At 45.5% G+C, this 18219-nt stretch overlaps 1 protein-coding gene and 1 pseudogene across 1 annotated transcript in view; one reads left to right on the top strand and one right to left on the bottom strand.

Moving 5' to 3' along the window:
* Positions 1-1766: 1766 nt before the first annotated feature.
* On the bottom strand, positions 1767-12674 carry LOC140721134 (N-acetyllactosaminide beta-1,3-N-acetylglucosaminyltransferase 3 pseudogene; annotated as a pseudogene).
* Positions 8157-18219, top strand: part of LOC140721129 (NACHT, LRR and PYD domains-containing protein 3-like) — a 752838-nt gene continuing 742775 nt past the window's right edge. Inside the window, exons 1-2 of the mRNA XM_073036004.1 lie at positions 8157-8259; positions 9819-9878. The gene's annotated coding sequence lies outside the window, so the exon portion shown is untranslated. The remainder of the gene's footprint in view (positions 8260-9818; positions 9879-18219) is intronic.

Below are 18219 nucleotides of genomic sequence, written 5' to 3'. Positions count from 1 at the left end.
GCATTTCTGTCCGTGTCTGTGTGTCTGTCTGAAAAGTCAGCTGACCTTGAATATATCCCAAACATGCTGAACGCCAGCTGCCCATTTATAGCTCCGCCCTTCCGTAACCATGGAGACTCACGGCCTGCTCGGTGCTCTCTCGCTGTCTCTCTCTCTCTCTCTCTCTCTCTCTCTCTCTCTGAATCGGTGTACACCAAATTTCTCTCTTTTTAAAGGCACAGTCCATATTGAATACACCTTAGCATCTCGTCACAGTTTTTACAGATAGTGAGGTGTGTCAGCACACTTCTCCACCAATGTGGAAATGCAGTTTACTTGTAGTACCAAACTGGCATTCCTGTCTGTAACAAAATGAAACGCGTCTTGTGTCGGAGTGTTTTGCTAATAATGTTCGTGCAACATTATGCTGAGTGATCCTGAGTACCTGACTGCAGACCGCAGTCCCTACACTATAATGGCAGAATATGGCATTAAAGGCAAAACTTTTGGCAGTGCGTAGGATCAGAGGGATCTTGGGGTCCGAGTCCACAGAACACACAAAGCTGCTACAAAGGTTGACTCTGTGGTTAAGATGGCATATAGTGCATTGGCCTTCATCAATTGTGGGATAGAGTTTAAGAGCTGAGAGGTAATGTTGCAGCTATATAGGACACTGGTCGGATCCCACTTGGAGTACTGTGCTCAATTATCGTTGCCTCACTACAGGAACGACATGGAAACCATAGAAAGGGTGCCGAGGAGATTTACAAGGATGTTGTCTGAATTGGGGAGCATGCCTTATGAGAATAGGTTGAGTGAACTCGGCCTTTTCTCCTTGGAGCGATGGAGGATGAGAGGTCGCCTGATAGAGGTGTACAAGATAATGAGAGGCATTGATCGTGTGGACAGTCAGAGGCTTTCCCCAGGGCTGAAATGGCTGGCATGAGAGGGCATAGTTTAAGGTGCTTGGAAGTAGGTACAGAGGAGATGTCAGGGGTAAGATTTTTTTACACAGAGAGAGGTGAGTGCGTGGAATGGACTGCCGGCGGCGGTGGTGGAGGCGGAAACGATACGGTCTTTTAAGAGACTCCTGGATGGTTACATGGAGCTTAGAAAAAGAGGGCTATGGGTAAAGCCTAGGTAGGTCTAAAGTAGGGACATGTTCGGCACAGCTCTGTGGGCCGAGGGGCCCATATTGGGCTGTAGGTTTTCTATGTTTCTACTCAGACGACGGCAAAAGGGTTTGTCCCACCTTCCTTTAATTTGCTCTTACTAATCAATCCCAAATGCCGATTGGCCACTAGTTGATTGGTCACCGATTGCTCTATTGCACTGCCGTGAGCTGCCCCTCGGACAATGAGCCTTATTGAAGTCCCCTCCTCTCCAGATTTCCGATGTCCTGGTTGGCCACTAGTCAAAGCTACCGGACTTACCTCTCAGTGATGGCCATGGCAATGACAGCAACATGACACTGGCAACCGAGTACATTGTCTCGGACAAGACACCTGCCAAATCTAATGCCACTCCCCTTCGCACTACATATGGACTGCCGTCTATGTATGCATATTGACCTGTTGTCCGCACATGTTCATTGATCTCTTTCCCTCTCTGCAATGTGAATACTCCAGTTAAAGCCATCTCCTGCGTGTGTGCTTCTATTTGATATGTAGTTACACAGACACAATGCAGGCTGACATTTGACTACAGAAGTGATGACCATAAGTTTCTCTATTCCTCCAACCCTGAGACAATTTTAGATCTAGATTCTTTGTTGTCCTCACAGTTCCAGTCCAAGAAACACATTTGTGTCTTTCATATTTTGCAAGGGACATGTAAGAAACGGCAAGAAAAAAATACACAGATATAACTGCTACTAAAAATTTTATTGGTGGCTTATTATACAAATGCCCCAAGTGAACATGCTGTACCTATCTGCACGCAATGCAACAAGGACTGCTCACTTGGAATAACTTTACAATTGACTTAAATTGTGGTGCGCCTATCAATATTGTAATGTCATTATGGGTGCAGTAAGAATTAGGCTGAGTGATGACACCTGACAGCTTTACAAACATTTGTGGAATGTAGAAAGGCACCAACCCTATGAATTAATGTATCCTCCAATATAATTTAGGAATTAACCTTCTTACATTGCATAAACAACTGATTAACACATGTTTACAAACTGCATTACATTCCAACAGTTGCTACATTCTCTCATGACTCATGCGGTCCTTTTCGTGGATGCAGACTTCTGGGCAGCATGAGCACAATTCAGATTAGCATCATGCACCGCATCCCACATCAGTAGCAGTTTGAAAGGCTGAAAACGGTGCACTAGCAGTAACTCACGGTAATAGCAAGGATTGAAAGAGTCCTCTTGGGTTGAAGGAACACTGATACCAGCTGCCCTGAATCCACTATGGGAGCGTGGGGCTAGTCCAGCCTTGGCCAGGCACATCCCCAAAAATACATCATCAATGGGGTATAGTTCAAGGTCTTGGGCTATGTGGTAAATGATATGAGCTGTATACACAGACATAAGTATGCCCCCTCCATTAACGTATGGTGGGTAAGACTTGATAGTGGTCACTATTTCTGGCACATAATACTTGCTCGACTTCTGGCGTTTGGGCCCAAACCCATAAATGAGACGGCCCACAAACAGGTGTTGGTGAACCTTCATGCCTAGCAAGTAATCAACCATGTTATCGGTGTTGGCAAAGACATCTTCATCTCCATTGAAGATGAATTTAGCACTGGGGCAAAATTCACAGACCCACTGCAGCAACTTGTATTGTTTGAGGGTGAGGTTGAAAAAGGTATCCAAGAAATCCCATTGTAGGACATCTCTGTGTTCTCTGTTTTCCATTGCTAACAGCTGATTCAATTTCCTACTTTCTTTTTGGTCAGGAGAGACACCAGAGATAAAGACTCTCTTAATTAGGACCCCATTGAATTCGCGTTCTTTGCCCCAGGTCTTCCTTACCACTTCCCGCCGATCCTGGTTGAAAGGGTGAGATTTGATCACCAGGAGCAGGAAGACATTCTGAGATCCTTCTCGACCACCACATTTGTCTGGGACATTTTGAATCATGTTAAATTCTCGACAGTGTTTATACATCAAGAAGTTTTTTATGTGCTCTTTCTCTTGATGAAATGAGGACAGGTGCAACAATGTCCTGTTCGCGTGGCACTTTGGCTTGAGCACTGATTTAGTTGCATCAGCAGTAACAACCTTGGGCAGATCTTTGCGATGAACAGTTTCTGCAACATCATCAGTCTCTCGACGTTTGTCATTATTCCAGAACATGAAGAACAATCCCAGAGTAATCAAAACACCCAGCAGTACTTTCACATAGAATTGCTGATGTCTTCTCATCTTTCACCTGAAATAGAGAAAAAATATGGAGTAATTCAAAGAAAACTTTACATTTACATGATGCTTGAGAAGAATGAGAAGTTTAAACTGTAATGAGGTTCACTAATGCTTTGTAATATTAACCTCAAAATGGTGGTGAGGTAAGGAATAGGCAAGGCCCTACAGAAAGTTTAATTGACCTGAAGCATTCCATCCCAGCAGAAAAACAAATCTACCTATAGGATACCATCTGTCATTAAACTGAAAATCGTATAGTTTCTTTCGGTGCATTAAAGATATATTATTCCAAAGGCTTTATTCCACCTCGCTTCAGAGCTTTCATCACTCCTCTCGGGGCTTAAACTGAGCTGGGCCAGACATAGAGCAATATAGCACAATGCAGGCATTTTGGCCCATGATGTTGCACCAACCTTTTAATCTGCTCCAAGATCAATGTACCCCTACTCTCTCAAATAGCTCTCCATTTTTTTATTTCATTCATGTGTCTATCTGGAAGCCTCTTAAATCTCAGTAATGCATCGACCCTTATCACCACCCAGGCTGTGCATTCCATACACCCACCATTTTCTTTTAAAAATTACTACTTCTGACAATCCCCTAAACTTTTCTCTAATCACCTTAACATTATGCCCCATCTTATTAGTCATTTCTGCTCTGGGAAAATGTTGCTGGCTGTCCACTCTATCTATGCATCTTATCAACTTATACGCCTCTATCAAATCACATCTCCTCCCCCTTTGCTCTAAAGAGGAAGGCCCCATCTCGGTCAACATTCAGTTTAAGTTCACAGGTTATTGATACTATGGAAGATGATCTATTATTGACCATTGATTAGTAACTGAATATATGGCAGTGCAGGGAAGGTAACGTGTTAGTACAGCTACTGAAAGCATCTGATTTTCAGGGCATTTCAACCTGGTCTATGTATGCCTACAATAGGAGAAACAAAGAGAAGTATACTCAAGGACCTTGGCTTTTTGCTTCTATTTTAACCAGAGAAGTGTATTCAAAGTTAAATTAGCAGTGGCCCACCCACCCTGCCATCCATTGGTCAAACCACTTTATGAAAGGCTACAACTAAGGCATAACTAGTCCCAATGGCAAGGCTGATTCCACCCAGACATTCAGTAGTAAGCAATTGTGACAAGACAGCGAAGCCATCGCAGGCCCATATCTATTGAAGGAAAACGGCACCAGCATCACCTATGGCAGGAATTTACGCTTCATGAAGAGCAGTGAACCTTGTAATCCAGGAGCCCAGAGAAAGCACAAGTAACTGATAGCAGAACAAGGCAGATAGATAGCATGATCCACAATGTGTATGAGTAAAACCTTGGATGCCAGGAGCCGTGGAAAGACACCAGTGACTGATAGCAGAACGATGTGTACAAGTAAAACTATTTGCACAGGGATGCAACTTGTGTCACTTTAGAATTATGGAATCCTAGAGTAATGCGATCTAAACAAGCCCTTCGGCTCAACTGGTCCATACCAACCACAGCATCCTCCCTGCTAGTCCCAGTTTTCTAGTTTGGCCCATAACTCTCCAAGCCTCTCCCTTCCATGTACCCGTCCAAATGCCTGTTAAATGTGGCAGTGGAACCCACTTCAACCACTTCCTCTGGTAGCTTCTTCCAGGTATTCACAATCCTCTGTGTACTGAAGTTAACCCATTGATCTCTTTTCAATTTTTTCCCTCCTCTCTTCTATCTGTGACCTCTCATTTCGGACTCTCCAACTCTCCAATAATGACAATCCACCTTATCAATACCCCTTATGATTTTAGACTTCTGAGGTCACCTCTCATTCTCCAAGGAATAAAGGTCCAGCATGGCTAACCTCTGTGTAATCCATGCCCTGTAGTCCAAAGAAACATCCTCCTAAATCTCTTCTGCACCCTCTCCAACTTGGCAGTGTCTTTCCTATAACAGGGTAACCAAAATTGTAGATAATATTCCAAAAGTGGTCTCAACAACAAATTATGTAACTGCAAATAATTCGCCGCTCCTGAACTGTACACCATAACTGATGAAGGCTAGCATGCTAAACGAGTTTTTTCACCATCCTGCCTTTCAGTGAACTGACTTGTCAGCGCCTTGCCATTCATTGTACAAGTTCTACTTCATTTGAATGTCCATCACCTCACAAATAACCATATAACAATTACAGCACGGAAACAGGCCATCTCAGCCCTTCTAGTCCGTGTCGAATGCTTACTCTCACGTAGTCCCACCGACCTGCTCTCAGCCCAGAACCCTCCATTCCTTTCCTCTCCATATACCTATCCAATTTTTTAAAAATAACAATATCGAACCTGCCTCTACCACTTCTACTGGAACCTTGTTCCACACAGCTACTACTCTCCGAGTAAAGAAGTTCCCCTTCGTGTTACCCCTAAACTTTTACTCTCTGTCTCTCAACTCATGTCCTGTTGTTTGAATCTCCCCTACTCTCAATGGAAAAAAGCCTATCCCCGTCAACTCTATCTATCCCCCTCATAATTTTAAATACCTCTATCAAGTCCCCCCTCAACCTTCTACGCTCCAAAGAATAAAGATCTAACTTGTTCAACCTTTCTCTGTTACTTAGGTGCTGAAACCCAGGTAACATTCTAGTAAATCTTCTCTGTACTCTCTCTATTTTGTTGACCTCTTTCCTATAAATCGGCGACCAGAACTGTACGCAATACTCCAAATTTGGCCTCAGCAATGCCTTGTACAATTTTAACATTACACCCCAAGTCGTATACTCAATGCTCTTATTTATAAAAGCCAGCATACCAAAAGCTTTCTTCACCACCCTATCCACGAGATTCCACCTTCAGGGAACTATGTACCATTATTCCCAGATCACTCTGTTCTACTGCATTCCTCAATGCCCTACCATTTAACATGATTGTCTTATTATGAATAGTTCTACCAAAATGTAGCCCCTCACACTTATCAGCATTAAACTCCATCTGCCATCTTTCAGTCTACTCTTCTAAATGGCCTAAATCTCTCTGTAAGCTTTGAAAATCTGCTTCATTATCCACAACGACACCTATCTTAGTATCATCAGCATACTTATTATTCCAATTTACCACCCCATCATCCAGATCATTAATGTATATGACAAATAACACTGGTCCCAGTACAGATCCCCGAGGCGCACCACTAGTCACCGGCTTCCAACGTGACAAACAGTTATCCACCACTACTCTCTGGCATCTCCCATCCAGCCACTGTCGAATCAATTTTACTACTTCAATATTAATACCTAACAGTTGAACCTTCCTAACTAACCAACCGTGTGGAACCTTGGCAAAGGCCTTACTGAACTCCATATAGACAACATCCACTGCTTTACCTTCGTCAACTTTCCTGGTAACCTCTTCAAAAATTCAATAAGATCTGTCAAACATGACCTTCTTCGCACAAATCCATGTTAACTGTTCTATCTAGATAATTATATATACCATCTCTAAGAATACTTTCCATTAATTTACCCACCACTGACGTCAAACTGACTGGCCTATAATTGCTCGGTTTACCCTTAGAACTCTTTTTAAACAATGAAACCACATGAGCAATACGCCAATCCTCCGGCACAACCCCCTTTTCTAATGACATTTGAAATATTTCTGTCAGAGCCCCTGCTATTTCTACGCTAACTTCCCTCAAGGTCCTAGCAGATATCCTGTCAGGTCCCGGAGACTTATCCACTTTTATATTCCTTAATAGTGCCAGTACTTCTTCTTCTTTAAACAGCTAAGGTATTTGTAAAGTAAAGGAGATAGCGGGGTAACACACCGACGGGAGTAACTTAAATAGACCTTTTAGTCAGGAAAGTCATCTGATTGATAAGGTTATTTATTTCCAGTAAGTGAGCACTAATCTGATGGTGAAATATGTTGTATTCTTTTGGACGTGGTTATCTCCAGTTTGCAATCTCCACATAGTTGTTGCCCTTCAGTGTAATGGTCCAATTGTGGACAAATATTTAAGATTGCAGTATGAAGTTGTCTCTGAGATCAGTGCTGTTCCAGGTTGCCGGGGCACAGTTAAATCTGGCGAAAGGGAATGTCCAGTGTTCAAAAGAAAAGATTATTTCAAAATCATAACTTTTCACCAGAGTTCAGAAGTCCCATCCTGACTGCGTCTTTCCTACAAGCCCACAGCGATTTCTGCCCTCAGCTGTCACTGAAGTAAATTGGTCCCAAAGTAAAGAATAATTTCATGCGATGACACCACCCGATCTGAACCAGGATGCGGGTCGCGGTTGCTCCCTGGAGCAGATCGATTTGTCGTGAGATACTGTATGTAATCTTTGTCACCGTCTACTGAGGTGCAAAATTAAGCCTGGATCGAACAGCACATCAGAACCATTGGCTCGAAGGAGTTTTTGTGTCGTTTAGTTCTTGCGCTGTGGAGCAGGGTGTGGAGTTACGTGCTGATGAGTGTGACGTGCAGGCTTATGTGTGTGTTGTCAACTGAACATTACTCTGATTGTGTTCACTTACTGTTTGGTCCCACGGAACTCCGGTGCTCGGATTCGCTGGTAACAGAATCAGGAGCTCAGCACAGAGTAAACACAGAGACTGTAGTGGGTGGGCAACGTTACGATGAGTTAATACGCCCACTTGTGACGGCAGGTTTTCTAGTGTTTCTTGTTATGGTCCGGTCCGGAGCCCCTATTCCGGGTCTTGATCTGGTCCGCGGACTCCTGACTCCGGGTCTTGTAGCCGTCCCTCCTTTCACCCTTGAGCTAATTAGTCACACCTGTGGATCATTCTGGCTTGTTTGGACTCAAGGAGGCGCAACTGTTGCCCATCGGCTGGTAGGTGGATATAAGGGGCTCTGAGACTGAGTCTAGTTGGGGGTCGTCCTGCTCTGAACCTGTTTTGTCCTGCTTCCCTGGTAGGTGCTCGTCCCGCGGTTCCGTTCGGTTTGCCTTGCTCGCGCTGTCCGACTGTCCGACTGTCCATCCCGTTTTGACCTCCTCGTCCTGTGTTGCGCTGGTCGCCCTGTTTTCCCTGTGCAGACCCGTGCGTCATGTTTGTCCTGCTGGTGCTGTTCGCCTGGTCTTCGTTCCTGTTCGCCCCGGCTTGGTGTACCCATCGCTAATCAACTAGTTCTGTGAGTCAGTTTCAGAGTCACCCTGGACTTAGTCCCCTTCCTATCCCTTGCCTCCGTCGGGTAAGCCAGGCCAGATTGCCGTTGCCCGTCGGAGGACTTTGCTTCTTTCTTACCCCTCGCCTCCGTCGGGTAGGTCAGGCCAGATTGCCGTTACCTGGCGGAGGGCTCTGCCACTTTCCTACCCCTCGGTCCCGACGGGTGGTACCCCGCACCTGCCCAGTTTACCGCGTCTTGCCCAGGCCTCTGTGTTCACGCCTGGGAGGCGGCAGTGCCAATGAGTCATCCAAAGGTCTCTGCCCCTTACTTACCCCTCGCCTCCGTCGGGTAGGTCAGGTCAGATTGCCGTTACCTGGCGGAGGACTCTGCCTTGCCATGAACCCCAAGATCCTGCCTTGCCATGAACCCCAAGATCCTGCCTTGCCATGAACCCCAAGATCCTGCCTTGCCAGAATCCTCAGGATCCTCCTGCCTTGCCTGAGCTATCTCTGAACACCAGGATCACCTTTGAATGCCACGTTCCTCACGCCACGGTCACCCCAACTTGTTCTATCCTTTAGTTGTCCCTGTCCTGCCCCTAGTACTTCAGTGCCTGCGTCCTGCATTTGGGTCCATTCCATGTCCCCTTATGACATTTCTACCATTTCAATACTGTCTTTAACATTGAGTGGCTTTGCGGATCCGTCTGATTTTTTTGCAGGAGTGAGTGTGCTATTTTAGCAAAGACAACAAGTATGTGTCAGTGATATTAAAAATTAAACTTTATGAGTTAAATCTCATTGCTGATAACAAATATCGATGTGCACTGTGTTATGCTCCTCCGGTACCTAATAATACGGCCACTGATTGTATATCCATGGTCTTCTACTGCCGTTGCTCATTCAGTCCAATGTTCGACATGTTTCGCGTCCAGTGATGCCTCTCTGCACAGTGCAGTAGTTCGTGATTATTTGAGTTACTGTCTTCCTGGCAGATTGAATCAGTCCGCCTTTAACCACCGATCTCTCTCATTACCAAGGCGATTTTTCTCTCTCAGAATTGCCGCTACCTGATTTTTTTCACAGCATCATTCTCCGCAAACTGAGACTGTTGAACTTGACAATCCCAGGAGTTCAGCAGTTCCTGAGATATTCAAACTGCACCGTCTGGCAACGACAAACATTCCACTCTCAAAATCACTGAGATCACATTTCATCTCCATGGTGATGTTTGTTTGGAGACAGAACGTACCCTGTGCTAAGGAACAGGTCACGGAGTGACCCACTGATAATGCTGTGAGTTTAGTTAATGATTATCACCAGGAGCTGACTGAGCATTAACCAGCGTGTGTTCATTACTTACAGAACCCGTAACACAGCCTCACTGGGACAGGGTGGTAACAGAACCTGGAGCCGCGGTACACGGTAAGAAGCAGTATATACTGATATATAAACATCACAAAGGCAGTCAGCCACTTTTATGAACACGAATGGAATTGATAACGTTGATCGACATTAGAACTGTAGCGAATCGCTTTTAAGTAAATTAATAATTCCTTTCGTCTAATTGAATGCATCGACTTCCTGTGTATTTCCCGCGGGAAACCGGGGCAGTTGACAGTGTTATCGGAAACGCCGCACTTTCAACCCGGCTCCGAATCATCAGCAAAGACTCGGGAGCTGCGAGTTCCCCGCACCTCGGAACTGTCCGCGGGCTACTGCTTGCAGTAACAGGAAGACAGATCCGTCCATACTCGGGGCTTTACCGATCCCCGACCGAGGGAACTGAGGATTCGCTTTGTTTATTCCTTCACTGGCGGGATTGATACTATCTGTCCATCCTAAACGGCATTTCGGTTGGTGGACAAAAGTATGGAAACACCCACACTGGAGATTACAGCCGGGCGGGGGGTGGTCGTGGGGGGAGGCGGTGTAAGGAGTTGATGGTTCCATTATATAGTCGGTTGGTGAGATCTGTTGTGGATCACCGTCTGCAGTGTTGTTTCCCTTCTGTCAGATGTGAGTGGGTAGGTGGGAAACCAGAGGAAGGTTTACCAGACAGATATCTGCCCCTGCGAGTTTTTCTATGAGGAATATGTTGTGATCTTGACTTGTGGTGTTACATAAAACAGGGGAGACATGCTTATATACAGTACAGTTTTTTAAAAAAAAATAACAATGCATTGGATTTTATCCGCGGATATTTAATTTCATTGGCATCTTGCATTCACTGTGACCCACCCAGATCAGACTGTGATCTCGGCGCATCAATCCTGCCTCTCACCTGTAACATCTCACTCATTTGTGTATCACTACACTGCAGGATTACAATATTAAATGAAAGACTCTCCTTCTGCTGAATATTGAGGACGGTGATTACCATGACACACTAGACCCGGAGAGGGAGAGAGAAAAACATCTCGGCTGTCTTCAGCTGGCGGTGCTTGGTTTCAGACCCTCACAAAACAGGAACTATTTAGTCCACGTCCCTGTCAAACTCCGCAGCATACTTTATGTCTCATCGAAGTTCCCATTCATTTTACAAAATTTCCGCAGATACAATCAAGTAAATTGTTATAAAAAAATGTATACAAGCAGGTATACATTCCATCACCAACTACTGCTCTATACATGCTGGAATCTTTCCTGCCACACCCTGGGCTCGTAGCTTGTAACTCTTACCTCACCAGGTGTTGCATTCAACTAAACCTCTGGTAGTTCTACTAACAAAAATAAACAATTCCTGGGAAAACTCAGTGCAGGATAATACTTCACAATGATGTCAAATGTTACAGGAAACTTTACTGATATACTGTACATCATTGAGGTGGGTACACTGGGGCTGGAGAGAGGTTGCTCGAGATGTGAGTGAATGAGGAGATGGAACATTTGGGTGAGGGATCAAGGACAGTCACTGGTGGTCATTCAGCAATACACAGGGACTGAATAAAACGTTAGAAAAAGATTCTAAAATGACAAGCCTAGATCAAACAACAATGACTTTGGCTTAGGCACATTGCCCCTCCCCAAACCTTATCAAAGCGCCATAGAAAGTATCCCATCCGGATACATAACGCCTTCATAAGTCTACCGCTCTACCCTTGACTGCAAGGAACTGCAGGGAAATGTGGGCACAGCTGAGGACATGACAGAAACCAGACTCCCCTCCCTGGACTGTGACTGCACTTCCCATTGCATCAGTAAAGCAGGCAGCATCAAAGATCCTCAAAACCCTCGCTATTCTCTCTTCTCAGCCGGATCGAAGATTTAAAAAAAAAACATTGAAAACACACAGCACCAGGCTCCAGGAAACCGTCCAGGCTGCTGTTGTAAGCACATTGAATGTTCCCCGGTGATAAGTTGGACTCTTGATCTCCCAGTCTAACTCGATGTTCACTGCCCTCTCTCTGTAACCATAAGGATTTGTAACAATATGTTATCACCTCAATGTGCTGTTGTAATGTGCTGTACAAGTTTGAGAAACCCAGATCACTGGAAAAGGCTTATTTGTTGCATTTATTGGGGTTATAAAACCGGAAACATTGGCTGCGCTTCAGCAAGTCGGAACAGTGGCATGGATTCAACAAAAATAAACACAACGATGGCCACCCAAAACGAGAGGCCGTGAGAGATCTGGATCTCTCTGCCTTGTCTGAACGGGCGAAAGATGTATCTACTCAGACTGATGGAGCAGTGTCCCGAAGGTGCGATTACTCGGTTTAACCTTCTCTGTCTGCAAGAACACAACAGGGGGAAGGGCCGCTTCCCGTGCCCTGGAATAATGTAAAACAATTGTAGACACCGGCTATCGATCCAGGTGAAGTTTGGACCCGATGCGGGACTGGGTGACGAAGGTAAAGTTCCCGGGATAAACCTCAATGGATGAGTGCAGTCTCGGTATCACCACCCCATCACGCTCCTAGGACCAGGGCAAGAGGGACTGAGCGGCGGCTCATCTCAGTCGGTTTGTTGTGAAGGTCCCACAACACAGACCGACCCCGGCAGGTTCTGTCCAGCAAGCGCAGGGAGGCCACCAGATCGGGGAAGTTAACCTGGTGCATTACCTTACATCAGACGTCCACACTCGGGACTCACCGATGAGAACTTGTTTTCACGCCCGGACGGTGAACCCTCCCCCGGATTCCCGACTCTGGGGGTGATGGTCGTCTCCCAATCCGGATCCTACAGACGATCCGCCGCCGCCGCCGACCCGCTTCAACACAGAACTGAAGGAAGGCAGGACTGTAATTTATGTCATCAGAGCTGGGGGCGGAGCCTCGGAAACAAGGCAGATCTGCGGTAAAATGGGAGCGGGGAAAAGGTTCACGTGACTTACACATGCATGTACGTCCATGAAATGTTGCAAGGTTTTGAAATTTCCGCCATCAGCTGAGATTCAATCAATAAAGCTTTCTTAAAAAATATGCGAATATATCACAGATCTTGTAGCTATGTTTAGATTGTGACGAGATCCGAAAGATTATTGTAAAGTGGACTGTTCCTTTAAAAGAGAGAGGGGGGAGCGAACAGCTTGTGTGCTAAATCAGCAGCAGGGAGACAGAAAGTCTGTGAGTTGCCTTGGAAACTGAAAGGCGGAACTATGTGATGGACAGCTCGTGTTCAGCACTTGGAGATATATACAAGGTCAGTTGACTTTTTAATCAGACACACACCAGAGACACACAAGACACACCACAGGAGACACACACCAGAGACACACAAGACACACCACAGGAGACACACACCAGAGACACACAAGACACACCACAGGAGACACACACCAGAGACGCACAAGACACACCACAGGAGACACACACCAGAGACGCACAAGACACACCACAGGAGACACACACCAGAGACACACAAGACACACCACAGGAGACACACGACCCCTGAGGCAAGGAGGACACTGGTGAGCTTTGTGTGCCCACGACAAGGGTGGGGTTTTTGCTCGCAGTGTGGACAGAGGGGTGACGGGTCGGGAGCTATCAGTGTGTTTAACCCTGGTCTGGGGTTGATAAATTCACCACAGAAGACGGCAACCCTTTCTTGCGGTCACAGTCGGTGACTGTAAGCTTCGGGAGCAGGAGGAGGACGTGAGGATCGACATCGGCATTGGAAGACAAACCAACACCCTAACTCTCTCTCTCCAACTCTACTCAAACCAAATTCCTGAAATGAACTGATTACTTACCATCCCACCGTGAGACTGTATCACCCAATCACCTGAGCTGGGGAAGCTTATTTACTCACCTGTATATGTGCATAAGCTCTGCTAACATGTTTAATTTATCTCGTTTTATATTCCTTTATTCACGTACTTACTAATAAAATAGAGTTTATAACGGCAGACTCAGACTCCGTGTAGGCCCATTTCTGCTGGCTCTTTAACCCGTTACGGGGTACGTAACAGGCGTCCAAACCCAAAGGCAGTATTCCAAGTTCGGGCTCACCGACCTCGTCAATACCTGCTGCCTCCCGTCTGAGGTGTCTGACTTTGTCTGACTCGGTGGAAAAGGAATGCCGTCTTTTTCAGCCGGATGGTCTTGGTTCAGTGAATAAAGGGTTAACCTAGGTGCCGGTGGAAATTGAGGATTCTCAGTTATTTGTGTTGGACGGTGTTCTAAAAGTTGGTGATGAGTTGAAAGTTGGTGATGCGAATTTTATTGGAAATATGTAGAATGGCTGTTTCTGGATTTTTGAATAAAGAACTTGGGAGGTTTGGACTGGTTTCGCGACCTTTGTCCCTGCTTGCAGGGCAATGGCCTGTAAATTATGTGAATCTCTGTTGAATTTTGTTTTCGCAATAGGAAGTAAACACCTTCAAGGTTGTGGAGTTGTTTTTCACGATTGCAATATAGAGAGAAAGGATTGTTTTGGTTTTGAGAGACCACCTGACTGGGTTACTATGGAGACGAGTAAAGCTGAAAGTCGAAAGATCGGAATGGATGGGTTGTTTGGGAATTTTCATAATGTAAACATGATCTTCGTAAGCTTAGTAATGTTGCTGGGTTTGGTAAATATTAGGTTGGCACCTATCCAGGGTGAAGTTTATTCAACAATACAGCTAACAAGCAAGCTTGTGTCTGACGACACACGCACAGATACTGATGTGAACCTCACATGCGCAGTAGCCCGAACCCTGTCTAAAAAAGCTGCTGATGCAATTAGATAGATAGATAGATAGATAGATAGATAGATAGATAGATAGATAGATAGATAGATAGATAGATAGATAGATAGATACTTTATTCATCCCCATGGGGAAATTCAACTTTTTTCCAGTGTCCCATACACTTGCTGTAGCAAAACTAATTACATACAATACTTAACTCAGTAAAAAAATATGATATGCATCTAAATCACCGTCTCAAAAAGCATTTAATAGCTTTTAAAAAGTTCTTAAGTCCTGGAGGTAGAATTGTAAAGCCTAATGGCATTGGGGAGTATTGACCTCTTCATCCTGTCTGAGGAGCATTGCATCGACAGTAACCTGTCGCTGAAACTGCTTCTCTGTCTCTGGATGGTGCTATGTAGAGGATGTTCAGAGTTATCCATTATTGACCGTAGCCTACTCAGCGCCCTTCGCTCAGCTACCGATGTTAAACTCTCCAGTCCTTTGCCCACGACAGAGCCCGCCTTCCTTACCAGCTTATTAAGACGTGAGGCGTCCCTCTTCTTAATGCTTCCTCCCCAACATGCCACCACAAAGAAGAGGGCGCTCTCCGCAACTGACCTATAGAACATCTTCAGCATCTCACTGCAGACATTGAATAACGCCAACCTTCTTAGGAAGTACATTCGACTCTGTGCCTTCCTGCACAAGGCATCTGTGTTGGCAGTCCAGTCAAGCTTCTCGTCTAACTGTACTCCCAGATACTTGTAGGTCTTAACCTGCTCCACACGTTCTCCATTAATGATCACTGGCTCCATATGGGGCCTAGACCTCCTAAATTCCACCACCATCTCCTTGGTCTGACAGTGGTTTAATTTATGAGAATTTTGTCAGAGACTTTTCTGCCTTCCACATTGCATCAGAATGTGGGTAGTAAGGAGGAGGAGAAAGGTTTGTCCTTGTCCTGGGATGAATTTTTAGCGGAACAAAGTCGAGATTCTGAAATTGCTGCGTTAAGGGAGACAGCTCTCACAGGAGAGGAGGTTCAGAGAGAGTCAGTAGGATATTATCTTAAGGATGGGGTGTTACTGAGAAAGCGGAGATCACCTACTGTGCCTGCAAGTGAGAATTGGGCCATTGAACATCAAGTTGGGGTCCCGAAAGACTACAGGGCTGAGATTTTAAACATGGCTCATAGCATGCCTTTAGGTGGACACTTTGGAGTGAGGAAGACAGTAAACAGCATTATGAAGGAATCCGACTGGCCTAATTTAAGGAAGCATGTTGTGAACATTTGCAGGACTTGCCATACCTGTCAGGCTGCGGGAAAACCTGATCAGGTGATCCCAGCGGCACCACTTAGACCAACACCTGCTTTTGGTGAACCTTTTTCTAGGGTCATAGTGGATTGTGTTGGCCCATTGCCAAGGACTGCAGCTGGTTATGAGTGTGTGTTAACCATCATGTGTGCGATGTCTAGGTTCCATGAAGCTGTGCCTCTCGGGACCGTCAAGGCCAAGACTGTGGTAAAAGCACTTATCAAACTTTTCACACTGGTATGTCTACCTAAAGAAATCCAATCTGAAGTAACTTTACTTCGAAAACATTCCAGGGGGTAGTTAAAGAATTGAGAGCTAAGCACATTATGTCACCTTTGACCCTACTCAGAGAGCATTGATCAGATCAGAATGTGAGTAGGAGCGGGCTCAGTTACGTTTCCGAATTCAGAGACAGACTTAACAAGGCTTGTGACCTTGTGAAGCAGAATTTACAGCACTCTCAGATAAACATGAAACAGAGGTATGACAGAAGAGCGAGGGAGCAGAAATATCGTGCTGAAGAAAGGGTCCTGATGCTGTTCCCTCTCCTTACCAACCCCCTTCAAGCGAGAGTTAGTGGACCATATGAAATAATTAAGAAAATTGATCCTTTAAATTATGTTATTAGGACCCCTGAGCGATGAAAGGCTACCAAGCTCGTCCACGTAAAAATGATCAAACGTTATCATGACCCCGACCCTGCACCAGTGAGTACGGCCGGTGTGTTTAACCCTGGTCTGGGGTTGATAAATCCACCACAGAAGATGGCATCCCCTTTTCTGTGGTCACAAGTTGGTGACTTTTAAATAGGTTTCGGAAGCAAGGAGGATGACTTGGAGGATCGGCATCGGCACTGGAAGATAAACCAACACTCTAACTCTCTCTCTCCAACTCTACTCAAACCAAATTCCAGAACTGAACTGATTACTTACCATCCCACCGTGAGACTGTATCACCCAATCACCTGAGCTGGGGAAGCTTGGGCACACACACACACACACACACACACACACACACACACACACACACACTCACACACACAAACACTCACACACACAAACACACACACACACACACACACAAACACACACACACACTCACACACACACACTCACACACACAAACACACACACACACACACAAACACACACACACACACGCACACACACACACACACAAACACGCACACACACACACACAAACACACACACACACACACACGCACACACACACGCACACACACACACACTCACACACACAAACACACACACACACACAAACACACACACACACACACACACACACACACACACACACACACACACACACATATATATATAGATAGGTATGCGCACATATAAACTCTGCTAACCTGTTTACTTTATTTCCTTCTATATCACTTTATTCACGTAGTTACTAATAAAATAGAGTTTATAACGGAAGACTCAGACTCCAGGTGAATCTGCTGGTACTTTTTAACCCTGCCGGGTGATTGACTGGGTGAAGGAGGAGGTTAAACGCCGGAGTGGAAACATGAGGAGTGAAGCTGGTAAAAGGAGCCTCCTGAACACATTGCACTACCTGTTTGAGTCTCAGAATCGTGGACTGGCTCAGGCCGCACTGGGATCTGTGGAAACACTTTCATTCAGTGGAATGACACTGACTCCGATTGACTGCGCGGTCCTGTCTCATGTCATCGGACTCTGTGATACAATATAACATTTCGACCTGGGACACTGCCTCATTCAGTGTGAAGGAATCCTGCGGCTGGGACCCGGGCTGCACAAGTGCCAGGAGTTGAGGTAACTTGACTTGTCTCTTCCTTTGAACTGTGAAACCGTTCCATTGTGTTGGTTCAATGTAAAGGAATTTGGATAAAACTGTAGAAAATCAGATTAAGAAGAATTGTGACAAATGCCCAGGGGATCGATCAGTAAATCTCCAAGGCGGGAGGGTTCTGTGGTTCCTTGTGAAGGGATGTTGGAGACTTCATCAGATCAGTGAACAACGGCCATTGGTTTAATGGTAGTAAATCACAGGAATTACCGTGTTTCTCACTGCCTGTGACACTTCCATTGACAATATTCTTTCTCACTGTTACTGACACCCAGACCGACACTGACTGCAGCAGGTGGGTCAGAGATTCACACTCCCTTCCCGGTGAGGGACAAGAGACCGTCAGCAAACTGTCCCAGTGAGAAGGAAAGAAATAGCATTGTGAGATTGTACTCTCCTGCCCTTCCCCATGTGTGACTATCACCATCAGTCCACCTGTGTGACTGTGCTCACTACGAGATACCCAGAACCCATGCGCGCATCTCCTCTCCCGATT

Source organism: Hemitrygon akajei, unplaced genomic scaffold, assembly GCF_048418815.1.
Source record: "Hemitrygon akajei unplaced genomic scaffold, sHemAka1.3 Scf000050, whole genome shotgun sequence".
NCBI lineage: Eukaryota > Metazoa > Chordata > Chondrichthyes > Myliobatiformes > Dasyatidae > Hemitrygon > Hemitrygon akajei.
The sequence above is the reverse complement of the archived record's forward strand: the minus strand, read 5'-3'. Positions and strand labels throughout refer to the sequence as shown.